Source organism: Malaclemys terrapin, chromosome 7, assembly GCF_027887155.1.
Source record: "Malaclemys terrapin pileata isolate rMalTer1 chromosome 7, rMalTer1.hap1, whole genome shotgun sequence".
In the NCBI taxonomy this organism is placed as follows: Eukaryota; Metazoa; Chordata; order Testudines; family Emydidae; genus Malaclemys; species Malaclemys terrapin.
The window spans coordinates 50,048,671-50,073,748 of record NC_071511.1 but is presented as its reverse complement, the minus strand read 5'-3'; the positions used below and the strand labels follow the sequence as shown (position 1 = coordinate 50,073,748).

Genomic DNA, 25,078 nt, shown 5'->3' with positions numbered 1-25,078 from the left:
TCAAGTGCTGAGAGAGTGCAAAAACTTATTCTCAGGTCTCAGATGTGTTATATGAATGTAGTTAGCACCTCATCAAGCACTAAGGCCTTGTCTGTATGGGGTAAATAAATGGTGTCTCAGCAGAAGGCAACCCTCTATGGAGCCCTTGGGCAAAATTCAAATCAGGCTTCTTTGTTAATCAGAGCAATCACTGACAATGGATATTTCATTTCAGCAGCAGCAAGTCCAGATTCTGCAATTCTTACCCACGGTTAGGAGCATCATATGCCACGACAAAGTGGCACTTAACATGAGACAAGTGGTGGGATCTGGCCCCCAGCAACAGAGCAGCTTCCAGTATTGAAGCATGTCACCATTTTGAAAATGGTGAAAGCTCTTTATTGTTACCCTCAAGGCCTATGCTGTATCCCCTGGCCTATATTTTATCATCACAACTCTCCCACCTAGGCCCTATCTATACTCCAACATATTCACCACACTTCCTTCCACCTCCCTGAACCTCCAGACTTGGGGGCTTCTTATGCAGTCCCTGTACTTGGAAGAACCTCCCTGATCCTATAGGTCATGCAACTTCTCAACCCTCCCCTAAACCAAGATTTGAATGTGGTGCTTTTTTCCTGGCAGGCTGCCATTTCATGCTTCAGAATTTAACCAAGTGCCCTCTTGTGAAGACAACATTCACATTGTGAAAAGGGGGTAACCAGTGCAGTGATGACAGCCTGGCTCTGCAAAGAACCTGAAACAATAGCTCTGAGAGGAGCATGAATGGTTTCTGTTCTTCTCCATGGGGCATTAGCAGCAAATCTCTCCAACAGCTGGAGATGGGATACTAGAGGGTGAGGGCTCCGAGTTTCTACAGAGAGTTCTTTCCCAGGTGTCCGGCTGGTCTCAGCAGAAGGCAACCCTCTCGCCCACATGCTCACGGTCTAACTGATTGCAATGTTTGTGGTTGGGAAAGAATTTTCCCCAGGTCAGATTGGCAAAGCTCTGGTGTTTTTTTGCCTTCCTCTGCAGCATGGGGTATGGGTCACTTGCTGGTTTCAACTACAGTAAATGGTGGATTCTCTGTAACTTGGTCTTTAAATCAAGATTTAAGGACTTCAGTAACTCAACCAGAGGTTGTGGGCTTACTACAGGAGTAGGTGGTGAAGGCTTAATCTGACCTCCTGCACACTGCAGGTCACAAAGGCCAGGAGGGACCATCATGATCTAAAGCAGGGATCAGCAACCTTTGGCACGCGGCCCGCAGGTTCAGCCACGTCCACAGGTTCTGCCGATCGCAGCTCCCACTGACTGCAGTTCACCATTCCAGGCCAATGGGGGCTGTGGGAAGTGGCAACCAGCACATCCCTCGGCCCACGCCGCTTCCTGCAGCCCCCATTGGCCTGGAGCGGCGAACCGCGGCCAGTGGGAGCTGCGATTGGCCGAACCTGTGGACGCGGCAGGTAAACAAACCAGCCCGGCCCACCAGGGGGCTTATCCTGGCGGGCTGTGAGCCAAAGGTTGCCGATCCCTGATCTAAAGTCTATGGGTCAACTCTGAAAGCGGATTATGATCATTTTAATGTCACTGTTTCTAACTATTTTAAGGAGCATCATATTAAGAAAGTCTACGTGACCTACAGTGAGTGGCATCTTACTTCATTATCATAAGCAGGCAGGGCGAGGAAGATTACGCAGGAATTGTGCCAGACTGGATCAGAGAAGAGGTGCAGCTAGCCCCATATCCTGTATCTGACAGGAGTCGGAACCAGATGCTTCAGAGGAAGGTGTCAGAAACCTACATTAGGGAATGTGGGATAATCTACCCCCACAGTGGGTTGCATCCTGGTCAGAGATCGGCTTAAGCCCTGAAGCAGGAGGGTCAATAAATATCTTCCCAAAGGTTTGTTATGTAGTTTAACAATAATTCTGGATTTTTTTTGTCGGATAGCCATGTAAATCACAAGTTTCAAACAGTACACACACCTTTTTTCCAAAACATGATGCCCCTACTCACAATCCACCTCCTTTTCCTCTCCAGCCCTGGAAACGCACATTAAGGGCTAGTCTACAATGGCAACATTAAAGCACTGCCACGACAGCACTTTAACGTGGCTTGTGCAGTCGTGGTAGAGCGCTGAGAGCTCTCCCAGCGCTCTTTAAAAAAAAAAACAAAAAAAAACCTCCACGAGGGGCGGCTCCCAGCGCTGGGGCATGGTCTACTGCGTTTTTTCATACCCCTGAGCGAGAAAGTTGCAGCGCTGTAAAGTGCCAGTGTAGACAAGCCCTAATAAAACTGGAAAAAGAACAGCATGCTACTGAGGGTGTATCTATGCTACATTGGTGCAGCTGAAACACTGTAGTGAAGGTGCTTCCCACATTGACAAAAGGCATTTTTCTGTCAAAGTAGTTAATCGTCTCTCCAAGAAGAGTTCTTCCATCAGCCTAGTGGTGTCTACACCGGGGTTAGCTTGACCTAACTACATTGACCAGGGCGCAAAATTTTTCAAAGACCTGAGCAACGCACCTAGGTCAATCTAATTTTTAAGTGTAGACCTGTCCTGTATGTAAGACCCAGTTCCTGCTCTCCCCTTGCCTATTGCCTTCTCTCCCTGAATCGAACATGCCATACCTATCTATACTGTGAACTCCACAGGGCTGGGCAGTGCCCTGATCTTCCCTAAAATGCCAAGCACACTTATGGTGCCAGTACAGAACATGCAATGTTTTAAACAAACGAGATCATTTGGAAGCTAGGCTGCAAAACAATTCTGTAAAATTAACCTACAATACAGTTTGCATGGAAAACTTTTCATTTGATTTGCCTTTCAAATCGTCCCATTTGCCTAGTAAACACACTGGCCCCAATTTAGTTTGTACAGGGTTGCCAGTGGCTCGAATTGCCAGGTGTTGGCAAGGGTGGCCTAGTTGTCAAGGTGCTAGCCTACAACTCGAAAGACCTGGGCTCAAATCCCTGCTGGATAGATTCTGGACTCCCCTCTGAACACTGGGGAAGGAGAGGAGAGAATATGGATGCGAAAGTAAGGCCATGCCTACACTATGGGCATTACGTGACACAGCCACAGCGCCGTGAAGTAGACGCTTCATACAGTGGTGGAAGGGATTTTTCCGTAACCCAGCCCTCCAAGCGGCAGTAGCTAGGTCACCGCTGTAACCCTGTAGTGTGGGCACAGCCTACATCAGTGGAAGGGGTTTTCCATTGCTATAGTTAATGCACCTCCATGAGTGACCAAAGTTTTCTTCTGTCCACCTTGCTTTGGCTTTCCCGGGGGCTAGGTGGGCACAGCTACGCTGCTCAGCGGTGTGCATTTTTCACATCTCTGAGCCAGGTCCATCTAATTTTTAAACACAGACCAGGCCAAAACGAAGCTGCCGTGAATCAGTTTTGAGAGCATTACCATGCTGAAAGAGCAGCAGGGAAATGCTAGGTGGGTTTATGACACAGGAGCTGAGGCCCTGTCTGCGCTCAGCAATAGCCCCATTTCAGCAATGGCTGGCCTGCAACAATGATCAGGATTAAGGGCAAGGCAGGATTTGCCTTTGTCTGACTGAACGGCACCAATTCAGGGACAACCACCAGTGAATGAGGGCTCAAGTCTGATCTATACTTCACACTTAGGTCAACACAGCTACAATGCTCCAGGATGTAGATTTACGGTAGCTAGGCCAACCTAACCCCCAGTGTAGACACCGCCAGGGTGACAGAAGAATGAGTCCTGCCACTCTACAGCACTGGAAAAAACCCTTAAGTCGGTGTAGACTGTCTACAAGACAGGGTCACAACAGCATAGCTACCACACCACAGTTGTGCTGCTGCACATCCCATAGTGTAGTGAAGCCCCTACACCTGTGTTTCCCCTAATGCAAAAAGACAGCACTCACAAAAGCTCTCTCTCCGCCATGCCTTTATAAGTGATGTTTGAAGCTATGATTTATTCACAGAAAATTTTAACATTTCACAGCATAGGCATGGGAAAACAAGATAGTCACAGAAAGGGGAGGAGTGGGTGATCCATGGGGGGTGAGGGAAGTGTTGTAGGGTGAGCCCACCCCACAGTCACTCCTCAGCGATGGGTCCTGTCCTGTGGGGCTGGCTCCCAACTCTGGGTATAGTAACCTGGCCCACGTAGTCACAATACCACTCAGGTTTGGTGCATCTGCTCCTCTGTAGATGGTGGGGCTAAGAACCAAAATTTCATTGGCACTGAGTCTGCATGAACTAGGTCACAATGCCACTCAGGTCTGGCATGTCCGCCCCCCAGTCTTCATCTGTGAAGGGGCAAGTACACCAAACCTGAGTGACATTGCGACTCCGTGGGACAGGCTGCAATGTCTGGAGGGAAAGAGACACCGCTACGGGGGTCCTGGACTTTATCTGAATTCATGATTACCATGAGCACTGGTCCCACCAGGCCAAAATCAGAGCCTCAGTTATGTGTATTAAGAAGTTGGAGAGGCCACAACGAACTCAGTAGAAAGCCAGAAACTGACAGAGCCACCACTCATAGCCTTAGGATTATGGGAACGACACAGACAACATGCAGCTGCTCCTCACCAAATACTGGAGTTATCCTTGTCTTTCTGCATCTCACATGGCTACAGTCTGGCCAGTCCCAGAGAGACAAGATCTATCGCTACTGGAATAGCTGCTATAGTGTTTAGACTCTGCCCCTGCACTATCACACCTCAAAGATTTACTTGGATAATTATGCTGCCCCACAAGCTATTTTACTGTTGCTTTGGTCCACTGCTTTATGACAACATTTCATTTACTACACTTCTAGCTCGGCTGAAGCAGTATCATGTCTGGGACTGCACATGATTGATTGCAGTACAAAGGTAAAGCAGAGAGTAAATTTTTCCACAGGACCTCCATTTCTGCGTAAGCATATGTTTACCACCTGTAGTAAACTCCTGGCCTCTTGGAGCTCAAGGCTCCCATTTAACCCCTGCACAAACAAGTTCTCCAACTGTGGAGATGACACTAATTCATTTTCCTCTGGATCTGACAGCAGCGTTCTGCCAAATCCATTCATACTCAGCCAACACACACCAGGAGAAGACAGTTACTTTTTCCATAACTGATGTTCTTCGAGATGTGTTGCTCATGACCATTCCACAACAGGTATGCGTTTTCGCCACATGCACCAGTACTGAAAGTTTTTCCCCTAGCGACCCCTGGAGTGGCATCATTATGGCACAGTATAAGGGGTGCTGCACGCTCCCCCCACCCTCAGTTCCTTCTTGCCCCAGACAACTCTGACGGAGGGGAAGGAGGGCGGGATGTGGAATGGACATAGACTCAGACTTTAAGGTCAGAAGGGACCATTATGATCATCTAGTCTGACCTCCCACATGATGCAGGCCACAAAAACTGACCCACCCCCTTTCCCTTGACTCAGCTGTTGAAGTCCCCAAATCCTGTGATTTAAAGACTTCAAGTCGCAGAGAATCCTCCAGCTAGCGACCCCCGCCCCATGCTGCAGAGGAAGGCGAAAAACCTCCAGGGCCTCTGCCAATCTACCCTGGAGGAAAATTCCTTCCCGACCCCAAATATGGCTATTAGTAGAACCCCAAGCATGCAGGCAAGATTCTCCAGCCAGACCCTCATTGACCATTGATACTATTTACCAGCAATGGCACGTTGTTGATTAATTGACTAAAATCATGTTATCCCATCAAACCATTCCCTCCATAAACTTATCTAGCTTAATCTTAAAGCCAGAGAGGTCTTTCGCCCCCACTGTTTCCCTCGGAAGGCTGTTCCAAAATTTCAGCCCTCTGATGGTTAGAAACCTTCGTCTAATTTCAAGCCTAACCTTCCCCATGGCCAGTTTATATCCATTCGTTCTCGTGTCCACATTAGTACTGAGCTGAAATAATTCCTCTCCCTCCCTGGTATTTATCCCTCTGATATATTTAAAGAGAGCAATCATATCCCCCCTCAGCCTTCTTTTGGTTAGGGTAAACAAACCAAGCTCCTCAAGTCTCCTTTCATACAACAAGTTTTCCATTCCTCTGATCATCCTAGTGGCCCTTCTCTGTACCCGTTCCAGTTTGAGTTCATCCTTTTTAAACATGGGAGACCAGAACTGCACACAGTACTCCAAATGAGGTCTCACCAGTGCCTTGTATAACGGAAGCAGCACCTCCTTATCCCTACTAGATATACCTCGCCTAATGCATCCCAATACCGCATTAGCTTTTTTCATGGCCATGTCACATTGCCGACTCAGTCATCCTGCGGTCAACCAGGACTCCGAGGTCCTTCTCCTCCTCCTCTGTTATTTCCAACCGATGCGTCCCCAGCTTATAACTAAAATTCTTGTTAGTCATCCCTAAATGCATCACCTTACACTTTTCACTATTAGAAATAGGATGAAATTTATTACTCCAATTTACAAGGTCATCCAAGTCTCCCTGCAGAATATCCCGATCCTTCTCCGAATTGGCAATACCTCCCAACTTTGTGTCATCCACAAACTTTATCAGCCCACTCCTACATTTGGTTCCGAGGTCAGTAATAAATAGATTAAATAAAATGGGACCCAAAACCGAACCTTGAGGAACTCCACTGGTGACCTCCCTCCAACCTGACAGTTCACCTTTCAGTATGACCTGCTGCAGTCTCCCCTTTAACCAGTTCCTTATCCAACTCTGGATTTTCATACTGATCCCCATCTTTTCCAATTTAACCAATAATTCCTCGTGTGGTACAGTATCAAACGCTTTACTGAAATCCAGGTATATTAGGTCCACCGCATTTCCCTTATCTAAAAAGTCTGTTACTTTCTCAAAGAAGGAGATCAGGTTGGTTTGGCACGATCTGCCTTTCGTAAAACCATGTTGTAATTTGTCGCAATTGCCATTGACCTCAAGGTCCTTAACTACTTTCTCCTTCAAAATTTTTTCCAAGACCTTGCATACTACAGATGTTAAACTAACAGGCCTGTAGTTACCCGGGTCACTTTTTTTCCCCTTTCTTGAAAATAGGAACCACATTAGCTATTCTCCAGTCCAATGGTACCACCCCCGAGTTTATAGATTCATTAAAAATTATCGCTAACGGGATTGCAATTTCTCACGCCAATTCCTTCAATATTCTCGGATGAAGATCATCCGGTCCGCCTGATTTAGTCCCGTTAAGCTGTTCAAGTTTGGCTTCTACCTCGGATACGGTAATGTCAATTCCCCCTCCTTTATTCCCCTCTGTCACACTGCCACTATTCCTAAGCCCTTCATTAGCCTCATTAAAGACTGATGCAAAATATTCGTTTAGATATTGTGCCATGCCTTAATCTCCTTAATCTCCACTCCATCTACAGTCTTCAGCGGTCCCACTTCTTCTTTGTTTTCTTCCTATTTATATGGCTATAAAACCTCTTACGATTGGTTTTAATTCCCCTCGCAAGGTCCAACTCTACACAGCTTTTGGCCTTTCTCACTCCATCTCTACATGCTGTGACCTCAATAAGGTAGGTTTCCTTACTGATCCCTCCCCTCTTCCACTCTTTGTACGCTTTGTTTTTTCTTAATCACCCCTTTGAGACGCTCGCTCATCCAGTCTCTTGCCTACTAACCGTTTTCCCTTTCTCGAGATACAGGCCTCCGACAGCTCCTGCAACTTTAACTTAAAATAGTCCCAGGCGCCATCCGCCTTTAGATCCATAAATATATGTTAGCCCAATCCACTTCCCTAACCAGTCCCCTTAATTTATTAAAATTAGCCTTTTTGAAATTGTAATCCCTAGTCTCCGATTTAATTCTGTTAATCCTTCCATTTAGTTTAAATTGAATTAGCTCATGGTCACTCGAGCCAAGGTTGTCCCCTACAACCATTTCCTCAACATCTCAAAGAACATCAGTTATGGAAAAGGTAACTGTCTTTTGTTCGAGTGATTGCTCACATGCATTCCACAATAGGTGATTACAAGCTATATCTGTTGGAGGTGGGTAGTTCACAGAATTCACAGGAGCACAGCCCCGCTGAACCCCGCGTCCTCCCTGGTTTGGGAGACTATCGCATAATGAGAGGTGAACGTGTGAAACAATGACTATGGGGTAGCCCTACAAATGTCCTGGATGGGGACATGGGCCAGAAAGGCAGCCGACGAGGCTTGTGCCCTAGTCGAGTGTGCCCTCACAATCGGTGGCATGGGGGAACGACTCCTGCCAGGTAGTAACAGGTACAGATACACAAGGTGATCCGGTTGGAGAGCCGCTGAGTGAAGACCGGTCAGCCGCTCATAGGTTCGGCCAAGGATTGTGAGGACTTCCTGAGTGGTTTTGTATGTTCCAGGTAAAAATCCAGAGCCTGTCTCACATCCGGCATGTGGAGGCGGCACTCCTCCCTGGACGTGTGGGGTTTGGGACAGAGTACTGGCAGGAAAATGTCCTGACCCATATGGTAGGCAGAGACCACCTTAGGGAAGAACGAAGGATGTGGTCGGAGTTGGACCTTATCCTTATGGAACATTGTGTACAGGGATTCGGAGGTCAGGGCCTGGAGTTCCGAGACCCGTCTAGCAGACGTGATCCCCACCAGAAAGGCTACCTTCCACAAGAGGTGCGGCCAGGAGCATGTAGCTAGCGGTTCAAATGGAGGACCAGTTAACCTTGCCAGCACCAGGTTCAGGTTCCACTGCAGGACTGAAGGCCTAACAGAGAAAGAGGCGATCCAAACCCTTAAAGGAATCGGCCAGTCATGGCATGGGAGAACACCGTGTGGTCCTGCACTGGCGGGTAGAAGGCCGATATGGCCGCCAAGTGCACCTTGACGGACGAGGGCACTAGGCCATGGGCTCTAAGGTGAAGGAGATAGTCTAATATAAGCTGAATTGGAGCAACCACAGGTGAAACGCCCCGATCAGCGGCCCACCGGGAAAACCAAGACCACTTCGCCAGGTAGGGCCATGTGCTTTCCAGGAGGATGCGCTGAACCCCTTCCGAGCAAGTCCTCTCCTCCTGGCCTAAACATTGAGCAGCCATGCCATGAGGTTGGGGTGGAGGAGGCGACCTTGGTCCTGGGATAGCAGGTCTGGGCGGGATGGCAACAGCCACAGCGGGGTGACTGCCAGGCTCATGAGAGTCCTGTACCTATGTTGCCTGGGCCACACCAGGGCGATCAGGGCCCTGTCCATTTTTATCTTTTCCAAGACCTTGCCGATCAGCAGAATAGAAAAACTGGCCCGACTAGGACAGAAGGAAGGTGTCAGAGATGGTGCCCATGCCCAACTCCCCCCGCCCCAGAGAGGAAGCGGGGACACCAGTGGTTCTGCCGTGTCGCGAACAGGTCCACTTGGGGAGTTCCCCAAGTTTGGAAAATCCTGTGCACCACATATGGGTGCAGTGACCACTCGTGCTGAGCGGAGCAATCTCGGCTCAGGCGATCCACCCGAGAATTCCTAGCACCCAGACTTCTAGGTAAATATCATGGGCTATGCAGAAATCCCACAGCCTGAGGGCTTCCTGGCAGAGGGCTGAGGAACGGGCCCCATCTTGCCTGTTGATGTAGAACATAAAGGCCGTTTTGCCCATGAGAACCCTGACCATTCTGCCCTCCAGATACGAGCGGAAGGCCACACATGCCAGACAGATCGCCCTGAGCTCCTTGACATTTATATGCAGGGCAAGGTCCTGCGTGGACCACAGACCTTGGGTCTGGATGTTTCCCACATGGGCTCCCCATGCCAGGTCCAATGCATCGGACACCAACTCCACGGACGGGGGTTGGGACCATGCTAATGAGCTCCCTTAGGGTTTCGAATCTGTCCAGTGGGAGGGAGGCAGGCCCTGGCCGACGTCGCATCCAGAATTGCCCCAATGAACTCTATGCGCTGCACCAGGACTAACGTGGACTTGGTGTCATTTACCAACAGGCCCAGCGTGGTGCATGAAGACAGGAGGAGTGATACGTGATCCTGCACCTGCGACCTGGAGCTGCCCTTGACTAGCCAGTCATCGAGGTGGGGGAAGATCTAGGGACACACACGACGTCTGAGGTAGGCCACTACCACAGACATACACTTTGTGAATACCCTGGGAGCAGTGGACAGGCCAAACGGGAGGACAGCAAACTGGTAGTGCTCCTGCCTAACCATGAAACGGAGGAACCGCCTGTGTCCCTCGAATATATGAATGTGGAAGTACTCGTCCTGCAGATTGAGGGCGACATACCAGTCCCCGGGAGGGAATGATGGAGGCCAGAGAGACCATGTGAAACTTGAGCTTTACCATGTACTGGTTCAGGCCTCGCATGGGCCTGAGTCTCCCTTTGGCCTTTGTAAGTAAGTAGCTGGAGTAGAACCCCTTGCGTCTGAACTCCGCTGGCACCACTTCCACAGCTCCTAGGCTAAGAAACCACCTCACCACCTGCTCGAGCAAGGTCTCGTGAGAGGGGTTCCCGAGGAGGGACGGGGATGGAGGGTGAGTGGGTGGGGTAGGGTAGAGGTAAACTGGAGGGTGTAGCCTTGGAAGACTGTGTTGAGGACCCATGGGTCTGAGGTCAGCCGTGACCACTCTGGGAGAAAAGCACACGACCGGTTGGAGAAGGTAAGCTTTATTACGGGTGGATCCCTGGTATGAACTGGTAAGTCGCCCCCGGACATTTCACTGCCTGTTTGCCCTTGGAGGGCCCAGGTTGCAGTTGCGGGCATGTTTTTTTATAGTCCCTTGACTTTTTATAAGGGGGCTCAGATCTAGAGTAGGTGGCCTCGGTGAGAGCCTGCTGCAGTTTGAGCTTGGTCCTGGCCGGGGCCAGGACATAGAGGCCAAGAGTCTTTAATGTTGTGCAGGAATCCTTCAGACCATGTAACTTCACGTCTGTCTGTTTCGCAAACAGGGCCTTGCCATCAAACAGAAGGTCCTGTAAGGAGTTCTGTGCCTCGCTGAACAGCCCAGACAGCAGGAGCCACGACGCTCTCCTCATCGACACCACGGAGGTCATAGACCTGGCAGCCACATCTGCGGCATCCTAGGCTGCCTGCAGGGCCGCCCTGGCAGCAGCTGTACCCTCCTCCACCAGAGCCTTGAACTCTTTTTTGTCAAGCTCTTCAAGGGAGTCCTCAAATTTGGACAGAGCTCCACAAATTGAACTCATATCTACCCAGCAGGGCTTGGTGGTTCGCCACTCTCAGTTGGAAACTCAAGGACCAATAAACCTTTCTACCGAATAGATCTAGTCTCCTCGAGTCCTTATTCTTAGAAGTAGGGGCGGGTTGGCCTTGCCTCTCCCTATGGTTGACCAACTCAACCACTAGAAAGTTGGGGGCAGGGTGGGTATACAAGTATTCATGCCCCTTGGCGGGCACAAAATATTTCCATTCTGCCCTCTTAGAGATGGGGGACAAGGAAGCTGGGGTTTGCCACAAGGCATTCAAGATCTGACACACCTTTATGGAGTGGGAGAACTACCCTGGCCGGTGCCGAAGCCAAGAGGACGTTGAAGAGGGAGTCTGAGGGCTCCTCCACCTCCTCGGCTTGTAGGTTGAGGCTCGATGCCACCCTTTTCAACAACTCTTGGTGTGCTTTAGAGTCCTCCTGCGGGACAGGCAGAGGAGGGACCGTGATCGCCTCATCTGGGGAGGATGGGGGCATGGTACTCTGCATCCGCACCGGTGCTGCAGGCCCCACCACTTGGTCCCCTTCTGAGCGTGGGACCTGGGATGAACACTCCACCGACTCCTTTCTGGGCGGCTGAGAAAGGGAGGCCGACGGTATCTCCGAGGCTCCAGCCACCGAGCAAGCCACCACCAGGGGCTGCATCATGGGCCACAGGGCCCATTGGTACCATGGCGCCAGCCAAGGGGTCCAGTGCCACTGCACCTGTTGTAGCACCGGCAGAGCGGGCTGTCCAGCCTGACTATCCTGGCACATCGACTGACGACTGCGAAGGGAGGCCAGGCTGGCATATGATCTACCGCTATCCTGGGACTGGGATGAACGGTGGCATCGGGAACGATGCCGACCACAAGACAGTGATTCCCAGCGTGGAGGAGCAGGAGTACCACCGGTAGCAGCTGCTCCGCAAGAGGCTCCAATGGGCGGATCCACGACGGCAAGGTGCCAGCGATCGACGCCTGGGGCTGCGGGAGCGATGCCGCGGCAGGGACCTCGAGCGAGACAAAGAACAGGAATGGCATCGATGCCCGTACCGCGAAGGGCTACAGTAGGTTCTGGGAGACAATGACCTCCGGTGCCAACTGTCCCCGTCACCAGGGGGCACTCTCTCCTTGCGAGGTCTACATTCCCTCGAGGTGGAGCAGTGCCTGGATCCCCTGCCAGTCGGTACCCGGCCAGCCAGTCTGGTGGGGGTCAACAGGGACCTGCGTGGACTGCACCCAGGGCGGTCACTGAACGGGGAACGGCGTCAGGAACCTTCCCTAGACCGTGAATAGTACCGTCCAGGCAGCGACTGCGGGGATCCAAGTGGTGGCTTGCCTTTGGACTGGGGAGCCAACAGCAGTGGTGCCACCGATACCGGCAGAGACAGAATGTCTCGAGCTGCCTGCAGGGCCTCTGGCGTGGAGGGCACCCTAATGTGGCCACTGACATCCAGGGAGGCCAGTTCAGAGTGGGCCGGGCTACTCCACTCAACTTGAGTTGGAGGCTGGGAGGCCGATGGGGACTGAGAACTGCCCAGCGTGGATCTAGTCTCTCCCCTGGTCTTGCTCCGGTGCCTCGGTGGAGAAGACCTCTTCTTCGCCTTCTTGGAGCGTCCCATGGACGGGGAGCGGTGCCGGCTGGTAGAGGGCACCACAGGGTCGCAACGCACCAATGCCGCGGTGCTTGGTGCCGACTCGGAGCGGAGCAGCAGTGTTGGGGTTAAGGTCGACTCCATCAAAATGTCCCGGAGCCAAATGTCCCGCTCCTTCTTGGCCCGAGGCTTGAAGGATCTGCAAATCTTGCAGCGATCGCTGAGATGGGTTCCCCCAGACAGCGTAAATAGCCCGCGTGCGGATAACTCATGGGCATCGGCCGCTTGCAAGTGTCGCACGATTTAAAGCCCGGGGCATGGGGCATACCCCGACCCGGGTGCACTAAGCTAAATCTAACTAAAATACTTTTTAACTACAGGTACCATTAACTATGAACTAAGAGTCCAAGAGGGAAGCTACAGCAGAGGAGTTCTGAAGCACCTACACTGGCAGCAAGAAGGAACTGAAGTTGGGGGGAGCGTGCAGCGCCCCTTATACCACACCATAATGGCGCCACTCCAGGGGTCGCTAGGTGCGCTCCCCTACTGGTACTGCTAGGGGAAAAACTTTCGGCACCGGTGCACGTGGTGAGCACGCACACCTATTGTGGAATGGACATGAGCAATCACTCGAAGAAGAAGAGGAGAGATTTGACTGCCTGGCAAAGTTTCTACCAATGCAGGTACTCGATATAACAAAGGGCACATCAAGTATGAGCAGCCAAACGTTACTAAAATAGAACAAGCCACTTTCTAAAGCAATGCTGGCTACTTTCAGTCCTCAGCCGACTGAAGGCATCTGGCCTCAAAGTTTGAGAGTTATCTAAGAGCACATCTAGCTTTATAGAACGAATCAGCTGGTCAAGGAGAAGATGGAGAAATAGGCCCCTTAAAAGGTTTCTGAATACTCAACCATCAGTGTCTTTAGGCAATTCAGTGGCCCTGTCCCCAGTATGCTAACAGCACTCCAAGTATACGACACCCTGCTGTCCTGGTTCAAGCACAGAGCTGGGAACAGCAGGCCTGGGTCTGTTCTTGGCTCTGCCATTAACTCAGGGAGTGAACGTGAGCAAGTCACTTAGGAAAACTGTGGCCCAGAGAAGTTATCTACATAATGGGGATGATAAGACTTGCTTATCTCAGAAATAAAAGCCCTGAGAAGATAGCAGCAGCAGCCTCCGTCCTAGAAGTCATGTGCATGCTCCAGAACCAAAGGGTTTCATTTCTCAGTTTCAATAGCTGTAGACTCTATTTTCATCATTAGCTGGAGCTTTATCAAAGCTCCTTCCCTCCTCAGCTCACCTCTACCTGCGGGCAAACCCCGCATACACTCACTCTCTCTCACACACACACTCTGAGCACCAGGGTCGCAGCTGCTAAAATCATTACTTCTAGGGATGAAAACAAGGTTCAGAGAGCCACAGGGCTCTGACCTATCTTCTTCCTTCCTTTTCCTTGTTCCCTGGGGCTCAGGGATTAGACACAGCCATCCTCTCCAGAGAGAAAAACTGTTAACACTGATATTTTGCATCAGTAGGCTTCAGGGTCAACACTCTATTGAGCTGAATGAGGCTGTTTGCACCTTTCTTAAAGAGGTACCATAAGGAAATGCCTGCAGGCTTGTGAAGACCAAAAAAAGGGAAACCCGGCAGCCCAAAGGTTTTTCCTCCAGAACCGCCACCCCTCTGAAATAAAATGCCTACAGCTCTACCCTTACTGATGAAGTCACCAGAAAAGCGCTGGTTTGGCATCCAAACTCCTTTTGAGTCCTGGATGAAAAGTACATCATTTCCATTTCAGTGGATCTTAAAGCCAGCGCTCAGTCTGAACTGATTCTCGCAATCCAAGTGGCAAAAGGTGCCTGTGGCACTGCAGAACCCAGGAGCGGATCACTGCTAAAGGCAGATTGGCTGAAGAAACAGCCTTCCCTGCAAGTACGACTGCTTTGCCATGCCCACCGCTCCCCCTCCTCAGTCAGGCCCTGACTCCCTGTGGAGAACAAAGCTTCCCGCTCCCTCTTCTCCTCCCCTTTCCGGCCCACGGCTCTTCCCTATAGCACTGTGAAACAGGATGGATTCCACTCCCAGCGGCTGGAGAAGATCAGCATTCCAAGGGAATTAAGTCATCCTAAATCCCCACCAGACAATACACTCAGAGGCTCCTCTGCTCAGAGGGCTGCAATGGATTATTCTTTTTTTTTTTTGCTTTCTATCCGGGGTCACCATGCTGGAGGCAGGAGGGATACCTCACTGTACAAAATCTTTCATGAGTGACTTCAGTTGTCAGGTTTTTGGTGATGGTCCCCGCACCCCCCAAGAAAGGCATCAATGCAAATTAACTGTGAAGCATGGAATAAACATGCCTGGCACATTTTGCTACTGCACAACAGTATGATACATTCCTTTTCAACCACTAATTTCAGGGGAGACCGTCACTGGTGCTCAGAGCCCTCACCCTGCATGGATTCTAGCCAGCCAGATGTTAAAAAGGAAACTGTCAGCTAGCACACAGCAGCCTTCTGTTTCAAAGGTGCTGGCAAACTAGAGTGGTCCTCTTCTAGAGGCTATGAGGAACTTCCCTCTCCTACATGAGATCTAAGGGCTTGTAGGCAGACAGACAGGTTGTACTGCTTCAAGTAAAATTAAAGCACTACAACTGCCCTAGCGCAGACACAGTTGTACCAGTATAAAGGTGCTTGTAGCAGGACAGCAATTCCTCTATGGGAAGGGGAATAAGCTACATCCGCATAACGATACAACAGCACTCACACTAAGTGTAGCTATTTCAGTAAAAAGTTATCTAGGGCTCTGTCCCTAGAAAGGGAATAAGAGCAATAAATTCTCCTCAATCTAATTACATTGACTGGGCTGGGACTCGTGGGAGCTGGGTTCTATTCCCAGCTCAAACACTGGCCTGCTGGATGACCTTGGGCAAGCCACCTCTCCGTGCCTCAGTGTCCCCATCTATAAAATAGGAATAATAATACTGACCTCCTTTGAGATCTATTAATAAAAAGCACCTGATGAGAGGTGGGTATTGTTAATGCATCTTTTCCTGATTCAGTCCCGTACTTGTATTAGTGAATAATAAAGCTTCTGATGTGAGGGCAGAAAAGGACATGACAGTTCTACCATTTGTGCCTTTCTCCATAACTTATTGCTCCCTGTTTAGTTCCTACAGTAGCCCATATTGGATTCCCTGACAAGCAAATCACAATGGCCAGCATGTTTCAAATTTTATTTCCTTACATAAAAGGTTTGCAGATTCTAGGGCTATTCAAAAATTATTTTATAAAAATGTAATAAAGATGTATTAATAAAAATCAAAACCCATCTTTCCGCATTGCAAGTTCTACCACTTGTTTGCCCATGTTTAAAAAGCAGGACACAGCATCCACATAAGATGTATTATTTCCGATGAAAAAAAGCTAAGATGCCTGCAAAGTGATGAATGCTGGAGGTAGAATCACAGGGCCTTGCCAGGTGAGTTTGTGTCTCTGCCTGCTCCAGCCATTGTGAACCTTACCACCCTCCACCCACTCAGCTGCACTTCCTGGAACTTCCATAGTCTCTCCTGTTTCACATAGGAGTGCAAGAGAACCAAGAGATGCTCAGAAGCACTGCCCAGATCCCCAGTGAATGACATCCATTTATTATCTATGAGATAGGTATATCTCCATAACTGGAAGGGACCTTGAAAGGTCATCGAGTCCAGACCCTTGCCTTCACAGCAGGACCAAGTACCATCCCTGACAGATTTTTGCACAGATCCCTAAATGGCCCCCTCAAGGATTGAGCTCACAACCCTGGGTTTAGCAGGCCAATACTCAAACCACTGAGCTATACCTCCTCCCTACTGAGTTACCCCTCTCCCCCCCCCCCCCCCCCGAAAGGGAACAATTGCCTGGATGACTGTATGGGAGTGGAGGAAGGGGCAGTATTTCCCGGATTTTAAGGAGCCCTATCTCAGAAGAAAAAGGCATTTCCAACTCCGAGAAAAGCCCTCGAGCAAGCAGAAGTGTATAAACCCTTTTTGCCGATTTTTCCTTTTCCTGCTATTCTTCCTCAGTCACAGATGTGGGGCCTTTTTAGGACCAAAGCATTCAGCCAACACCAGTAGCAAAGAAATCGATTTCCCTGCCGTTGAGCTTCAGGCCCCAACTACCCCAGCGCACAGAGAAACTCAGGTGGGAAGGGTATCGCAGTGTGAACCTGCAGTCTGAAAGGTATGAACCAATCAAGTGCCCAAGCAGGAACAAGTCTTAAAGGGTCTGTCTTCACTGCACAGTTAACCAGCGCTCTTCCGTAGGTTTTAGCCCAACACCCCCTACCGCCTGCACAGAAAAACCTTTGACCCAGGCTTGGAGATACTATAGGCTCACACTAGCTGGCCTGGCTGGGGATGCAGGTTAGAGCCGAGGCTCCACTTGGGTGCTCAACATGCAAGCTACCTCTACCGTACTCTGAGTCCTCTTCCATTCTCACCTACTTACAATGAAGATCACATCTATGATCCCAGTGAAGACTGCACTGGAGTCCCAGGTCATTTCTTACACTGCTTTACACCAGTCTCCTTCCACTGATTTCACTTTGAACCAGAGCATGAGAGGTCAGCGAATAGCTGTTCCTTAAAACGAATTTGAAGCTGGCGAAAGTGCCAGGTCAACATGATTAGAAGCAAAATACTTGGCACAGAACAGATAAAACAGTGGTTGTGCAAGCTTTCCTCTCAAACCTGCCTCCCACAGATGGGAAGAGATCAGCTCCACAGGCTAGCACGAAGGAGTTCAGGATCTACAGCCCATGGGCCACCTTGCTGACAGTCTCAGGAGCCAAGAAGCCAACGGTGCTGCCAACAGCGGCTCATGTCCCACCAAGGAATAGGAAGAGTTCTGGATTCAAAATAGCGACTAGAGGTAAAAGACCCAAGTTTATAAAAGAGGATCTGTCCATAAGGTGGTCAGTCAGAGAACTAAGATGGCTGCTCTAAACCCTATAGAAAGACTTTCTCAGGGCAGATTTTGCCCTAATCCTGCAGTGAAATCTGCCTGGGTGGGACCCCTGCACTCCTACGTGAGCTCCTGTGTGGGTGCAGGGGTCCACCCACATAGATCAATCCTCAGGATCAGGGTCTTCACCATTTCCACCAGCTGGCACTCTGCAGTTTTCACCACTCAGATTGACCTCTCTCTGAAGCACAAGGAATTTTCTTTTTTTGTTTTTTTGGTATTTTTTAAAAAACATTAAGGGAGCAGATGGCTGGATCCGAAAGGCAATGTTAATCTTTTAACACCACTTTGTCAGCAAGATAAATTATTTAGTTCCAATATATTTTGGACACTGTGATTTAAGCTTTTAAAGCTTCCTTTAGTACAGTCATGACATTTAATGCAATATTTATATACTCTCACTGCCAGCAGCCCGATGCCAAGATCTGGTTGGAGTGGAGCTCCTCCAAAAACCTTATCTTGCTACCTAATTAGCAACTTAGTGCATCAGTGAGTGTTCACCCCTAGAAGAATTGGGACGTATCTATTTAGTGAGAAATGCAGGGCGGAGTTTCCATAAAACCTCCACAGAAGTTACTGCCAGTTCATTCCCTCCTCCCATAACTTGGCACTTGGCCTATGGTCATGTACATGTGCCCTTAACCGTTTCCTGCCTGTAACCAAACCACATGTGGCAAGTTAAGCAACACCTGGATCATGGAAAGTCTGCACAGTCAAAGCTAGATACAACCTTGGTTATAAGGCAGACTGACCCTCCCACTCCAAATGTACCAAATCTAGACCAATCTGTCTAGAGTTTCTCATGTGTGACTTTTCAGCTGAACTGCAGAGGAGATGGGAAGAGGGATTGGAGCTTTATTATTGCTGATGTTGGAGCTAGTAATGCAGAAGGGGTGCCTCAGGTTGAGTTACAACTCCTCAGCTGCTTTGCAGTGTGATTGCTCTCACGCGAGCTAGGCACGCTCAAGTGGAGTCACAGGTGCCAACTTCTGTTGGCACCGGTGGGAGCTCGCCCCCCCCCCCGACTCCACCCCCACCCCACCCCTCCCCTACCCCTATTGGATCCCCCCCAAATCCCTGCCCTGGCTCCGCCTCTTCCCCAAGCACGCTGCGTTACTCCTCCTCCCCCCTCCCTCCCAGGCTTGCCACGTGAAACAGCTGTTTCGCAGTGCAAGTGCTGGGAGGGAGGGGGGAGAAGCAGAATGCGGTGGCCCACTCAGGGGAAGAGACTGAGGCGAGCTGGGGCGGGTCAGGGAGCTGCCAGTGGGTGCTCCACACCCACCAATTTTTCCCTGTGGGTGCTCCAGCCCCGGAGCACCCATGGAGTCGGCGCCTATGAGTGGAGTAAATGCAGCCAGCTGTTGCAGCAAAGACACGCCCATAGAAAGTTTAGTTGGTGCAATGTCCCTGGCTGGGACTCACTTGAGGCTCCTAATTGCTTTAGGATCCAAGGACCCTCCAACAGCTTCTGGAATTAGGTTTTTTAACTTCTGCAGGACCAGAGAACCCCTGGGGCCTAGACCTTCGACTCCTGCAGAGTTTACAAGAGCTATAAGCTTCTGGGATCTAGTGGCCTGTGGGTTTGGAGAGGACCAAAGAGCCTCATCCGGGCCAGGGAGAATGGAGCACTTCAGTACTCCACTAGGCTGGGACTCCTATAGATCTTACATTCACCACAGGAGAGAAGGCTTTAGCTCTGCAGAGCAAGACACAAGTTTTACAGACACACAGCAAGTGGAACTTTGACCCGAAGCAATGACAAGCGTTAACTGAACCAACTGTTCCATGGCAAATGACCGCAATTTGGAAATGAACAGTCTCACACATTCACACAGAATTCCAAGGTCCCTGTCCTGTTTACCATCAGAAGGCTAAGGCACACAGCTCAGGACAACAGTCCAGATATGGCAAAGGGTGGAGACACCACAGCTAAAGGGAGCAATGTGAGGAAAACTAGAAAAGGAGCAGGAACCTAATGTAAAAGAAGCAAGTGGCTGTTCGAGAAGGCAGCCCAGAGAGGAATCGAAGGGAGCGATTGAGAGAGGATACAGAGGAGCACAATGGGACTGAGGGTTGGACAAAATGAGAACAGATGAGATGGGTGAGAATCGTTGAGAGCTTTGAAAGATGAGGAGCTTGGTGTGGAACTGGATAAAGGGATTTCAGGAAGGGAGAAAGCCAGCTGGGAGGCAGGTAATATGATTGGCAGAGCAGGAGAGGGGAATTATGGGAGATCAATCTCGGTTCATTGCTTTGATAGAACAAATGCCTGGCTGAGGCACTGATCTCCATTCATTCACTCCCAAAACTGAGTGGAAGGATGACATGCTGCAACAACCAACAAGATTTTAAAACTTGACCTGGGAATGCATTAGCAGATAAGCAAAAGGGATAATAATAGAAGGACTCAAGACTATGGTGAGAAATGAACTGGCAGTGCAGCTCTGTACAAGCTGGAGGCAACGCATGCAGGGAGACCCGCAGGAAGACTATGCCAGTGGTGTAGTCCAGATACAACACACGAACTAAGATTTTGTAATGGAGAAAGTAAAGAGGCTGCTCATCTTGGCAGTCACTTGCCTGACCCCGATGTGATTTGAACACACAACCTTCTGATCTGGAGTCAGATGCGCTACCATTGCGCCACGAGTGCCACAAGCAAGGCTGGACAAAGGCCGGGGCAGGGCACTAGCCTAGGACTTGGGAGACTTGGGTTCAAACCCCTGCTCCACCAGAGACTCCTCATAAGACCTTAGACAAAGTCACTGTGTGCCACTGGGCCTCAGCTCCTCATCTGTACAATGGGGATAATAGCCAGGCCCTGTCTCACAGGGGTGCAAGAGGAGAAATATGATAACGACTACGTGGTGCTCAGATACTACAGTAACAGGGGCCATATATGTACTCAAGATAGAAAGAGAGAGGAGCCAGCTATGCAAGCTGGAAGAGACTATGGCCCTCCACATTGCTCCCCGAAGGTTGGTCTCTAGTCTTATGACATTACAAGTGTATGAACTGCTACCCAGCATCCTGCCCCCATATCCATCTGGGCTCCCCATACATACAGAGGCTCACGCAGGGCAACCAGGTCCTCCTGTACATTGGATGGCAAAGCAGTTGTCTTAGGTAACAGTCACAGTACAAATTCATGGTGATAAAAGAAAGGAAGCAGCAGCTGCTAGTGGATGAGAAAAGACTATTTTCTGGATTGCCTTATGGTGCAGTAATGTTTTCCCTGGCATGATACTACTACAAAATCCAGGCACAGATGGCACGGGTTGCAACGCAAAACTGAAAAAATATTTCTTATTTATCAGCTACAAGTTCAGGTTAGACTGTGGAGCACGTGTGGGGGGGAGAGATATAATAGATAATGAATTAACATCTTCAGATATGATCGTGCCTTTGCATGTTTTTATCAATACTTCTCCAAGATTAGTTTTTGGATTTCTAATATCAGGGATGAGTTGAAAGAACCAGAATTAAACATTTAGCAAGTCATCTGCTTCCATTTATGGGGAAAAGAAATTATCAATGTATATTTAAATCATTCAAGGTTTCCTTTATTTCTTAGACATAAATCTTTAGATTTGAATTGCTCTGGAAAAGGACTGGAATTTAATCTGCCAATGACTTAGGACCGTGTCTTAATGCACAGCATAAAATTACTCTTAAATTTTCAGCATATTATAAATATCACCTGAGCAGAACTTTTCATTCTAGATCAGAAATAGCTACAGAATGCTATATGGAAGCAGGGTTTATGTCCATCATGAAGTTTGGAGTACTAGGACAATCTGGGATTAATTATTTGGTTTTATTAGATACAGCTGGTTTAAAAACATAAGATTTGGAGGAAATATTTGACCAGACCCTGGGAGAATTAAGGCCCTGTTATATATTTCATGCCAATGAATAGCAAAGCACTCGACAGGAGATTTAGTACCACCTCTAGGTGACTGGAAGATGAACAGACAAGAGAGTGTCTCATGGACCACCTTCAGTTCCACTGGTGATTGGATATCCATCCCTATGTCAACAGAGCAATTGCTTATATAGGGAAAAGTAGGGTCTTTTTAGGAGATTAAGCAACTGGAAACAACGAGAGCCAGCACCATGTGCCCAGCCAGTTCCCCACAGATCAGTTTGGAAATCCCTGGACAGGAAAATTCTTGACAGAATATTATATTGTTTTAGCAATCAGACAGATATTTTTCCCATAATGAATTCTTAGCTCAACTGCAGCTTATTGACTACTGTTTACTGAACAGAGTAGATGTAATTATTTATTACTGTATATTGATTTATTGACAACTTTACTTCCTGTATATTTAGGAAATACCAAAAAGTACACATTTAAAAAACAACCTGTGTATCCGTCCACAGGAGCTCAGTAACATAATACCCACTTACCCCTTAGGACCAGGGTTTCAAAAACATACCAGAAACCCGGTAGACCCAAAAAATAGGGGGTTGGGGAGAATAGAACAACAGGATTACCCAGCCAGAGACCTGACTGTCCAAGCAGAGTGAAACTGACTAGTGTGGTCTCAATTTCACTCTATTGCCGCTGGGGAAAGCTTGAGCAGCAGCAGGAAAAGCCCTGGAGTTGCCTGCTTGCAAACTCAGGAAGAACACACTGTTTTGGTTTATATTTGGACGATTCTCTTCACAACCACGATGGCTACAAACCCTTTTTCCCCCCAACTCAATTAATTCCTGCAGAAACAAAGCTTTGTTAGGGCTCTTCATTTGCCATGGGAAAGTTCCCAGCATGCCAACTGGATTTTTCAAGCCCCGCCTTAGGAAGATAGCTACTGCACTGGGGGGAACAACATGCAAAATAAACATTCCTTTGGACTGCCCTTTGTAGAAACAATAAATGGAAAATTACTTTTAAAAATAATTGCATTTAAAAAAGGAATGTTTTCACAAGTGGCCATCTGATTTCCATACAGAGTTGGCAGCCTTTCAACAGAATTCTGTGTTTCTAAAATGACTAAGAGAAACTGATTGGCAGGCAAGGTTCCCCATACTTCTCTCACCTCCTCTCAAATCAGACTTGTGGGCAGATGCTGTCATCTTCAAAATGAAAGCCATGACAAGCTACCATCTCTGTCACCCATTTAAAAGCAGCATTCAAAATCCTCTTGAAGGGTGACACCATCTAGTTCACATCCTCTGCACAGAATCAGAAGTAGTCAAGATTTCTCTTGAATGCTTTCTTGTATAAATCAAGCAGCTGTATTATCCCCAGCTAGATGAAGGGTCTCCAAAGAAAGCATGCATTTCTTTGTAGTAGTCAGGTTTCCACTAGAACACATCACAAAGATAATTCCTTTGAATTTAAAACCTGCCCACCATTGTAGTCAGATTAGAACCTGCCCTGAGTTAGGCAGAGACTTCAATACCAAACCATTCCTTCACTGTAGTAGCTACCAGGAGAGGCTGCTCAGTTCTACCACAATCCTGTATAAGGTCTAAGGGCTGGGTGATTGAGTGGTTAACAAATCCAGAAACTTTATATCATCCATTCTAATCAGCACCGACTGAAGGCAATGGTCCACAGGAAGCAAGTTGCTAGTCTCCGTCTAGTCACTATCTAAAAGATTTCCATGTTAGAGGAACTACCTTACAAACAGCAGCCTTGTTGAGAAGCCAAGGACTGAATGGGCCATGAATAACTCCCCGACATACATAGGGACTTCCTACATAGGTCAGGGTTGAGACATGTTGAAGGGAAGCTAACCAGTGCTGCTGCCGTCATCATCAGCAATAAATTCAGTTGGGGGGGGGGGGGAGATAAGGAGGGGGGAGGAGGAAAAGCCTTTAAAAACCCCAAACAGGAAATTAAAAAGGCTTTTGTTATTTTACTACATACTCCCTCTGGAACAGCAATAAAGCACGGCAACTCAGTTGTCTTTATAATGCAGCACACAAGGTTCCTTGTTCTCAAATATTGACTGGCGGGGTAACATACCCCTGCCATAATCTTACAGGCAGGAATTGCATATTCTGGTCATACGCATTATTGAAACCACGCAGTCAAGTGATGCTCTCAACTGTACTAAACCTCCTTTATGACAAGGTGACCTCTGGTAGCCCCAAGATTTCAGTGATTCAATAAACCTTTGGGTAGAGGGAGGTGGAATTGATATGTAGACACTGCAAATGGGTTATTGTTTACCAAGGCTAACTCTCTGCTGCACCATATGAAGGATCTGTGGCAAGAATCTAAGTAACAAAACAATTCTTACAGGTGGCCTGCAAAGTTTTTAACAGTCTAAAAAAAGATCTCTTCCTTCTTAACTGCACAGCCTTTGTCTCTTGAATCTCGTGAGGGTATATTTTCACAGGTTTTTACACCCACCATACAGTCTTCCAGGGCAGCCAACAATTCCTAATGGAAACAAACTGGCAAAAAAGAAAAAGTTTGGAGTGGGAACCCACATACCTTTCAGGCAACCTTTGTACATCAGGAAGCAGTAAAATAGAGAGTAAGCCTAGTATTGTTCAAGTCACAGGCCTGCAGGAAGGAACAACAATCCTGCTGCTTTAGGACATAATTATTGGGGGTTAGAAGGGAATTTTCCCTGGGAGCTGATTATCCCACAGCTGCTTACTGTGGGGCTTCTTGTACCATCCTCTGAAGCAGCTAGTATTGGTCAGTGTCAGAGACAAGATAATGCACTAGCTGGATCACAGGTCTGATCCAGCAGGGTAATGCCTTATGTTTTCTTAGTGCGAGGCTGTTGGGTAACCAATGGTTATTTTGTCCCAGTTTTCAGTCATTCCTACTAAATCCAGAAGAATAAGTTTAAAATGGCAATGCAAATGTCCTGCCTATTGCTCTTTCTCCACCTGTCTGTTTGTTTTCAAAGAATTTCTGTAAGGCTTATATGAGAACTAGATTTTGCAAGTCTCTAGAGTCAGATAACAGCTGGAAAGTACCTTGATGGTTCAGAGCCTTGACTCTCAACTAGTGACTCCTGCTTTGGGTTTCAAAGATGTTTGGGGAGGGTCACAGCAGCAAGGAAATAAAAAAAAAAAGCAAAACCATCGTGAGGACACCAATCTGAAAAGCTCTGAGCTACTTACAGGTACCCAAGAATGCATCATCTTTGTAACCCCATAAGCTGCACTGGGAAACCTTTTCCTCAGAATTGTTATGCATTTGTGCCCTCCAGCCCAGAGACTGGGCCACATGACATGGTCACTGAAGAGAAAGGTTTTTTTTCTGTTTGTTTTTTTTATAAAGTAGATGATGGTAATTCATTTGTAAAGTCCCAAACTGAATCTTTGATTCAGAAAAGTCAAGCTCTATTGGCCTGGGTTAAAAGTTACAGTTCATCAGAAATTTTACTAACTCAAGTC

The 25,078-nt window shown here is 48.4% G+C and overlaps 1 protein-coding gene and 1 non-coding gene across 2 annotated transcripts in view; both read right to left on the bottom strand.

Moving 5' to 3' along the window:
* The window catches only part of GNAI2 (G protein subunit alpha i2), a 194,314-nt gene that overhangs the window by 131,418 nt on the left and 37,818 nt on the right, over positions 1–25,078 (bottom strand). The gene's annotated exons all lie outside the window — the stretch shown is intronic.
* On the bottom strand, positions 20,286–20,358 carry TRNAW-CCA (transfer RNA tryptophan (anticodon CCA)). Its single transcript has one exon. It is a non-coding gene; the product is annotated as a tRNA-Trp (tRNA).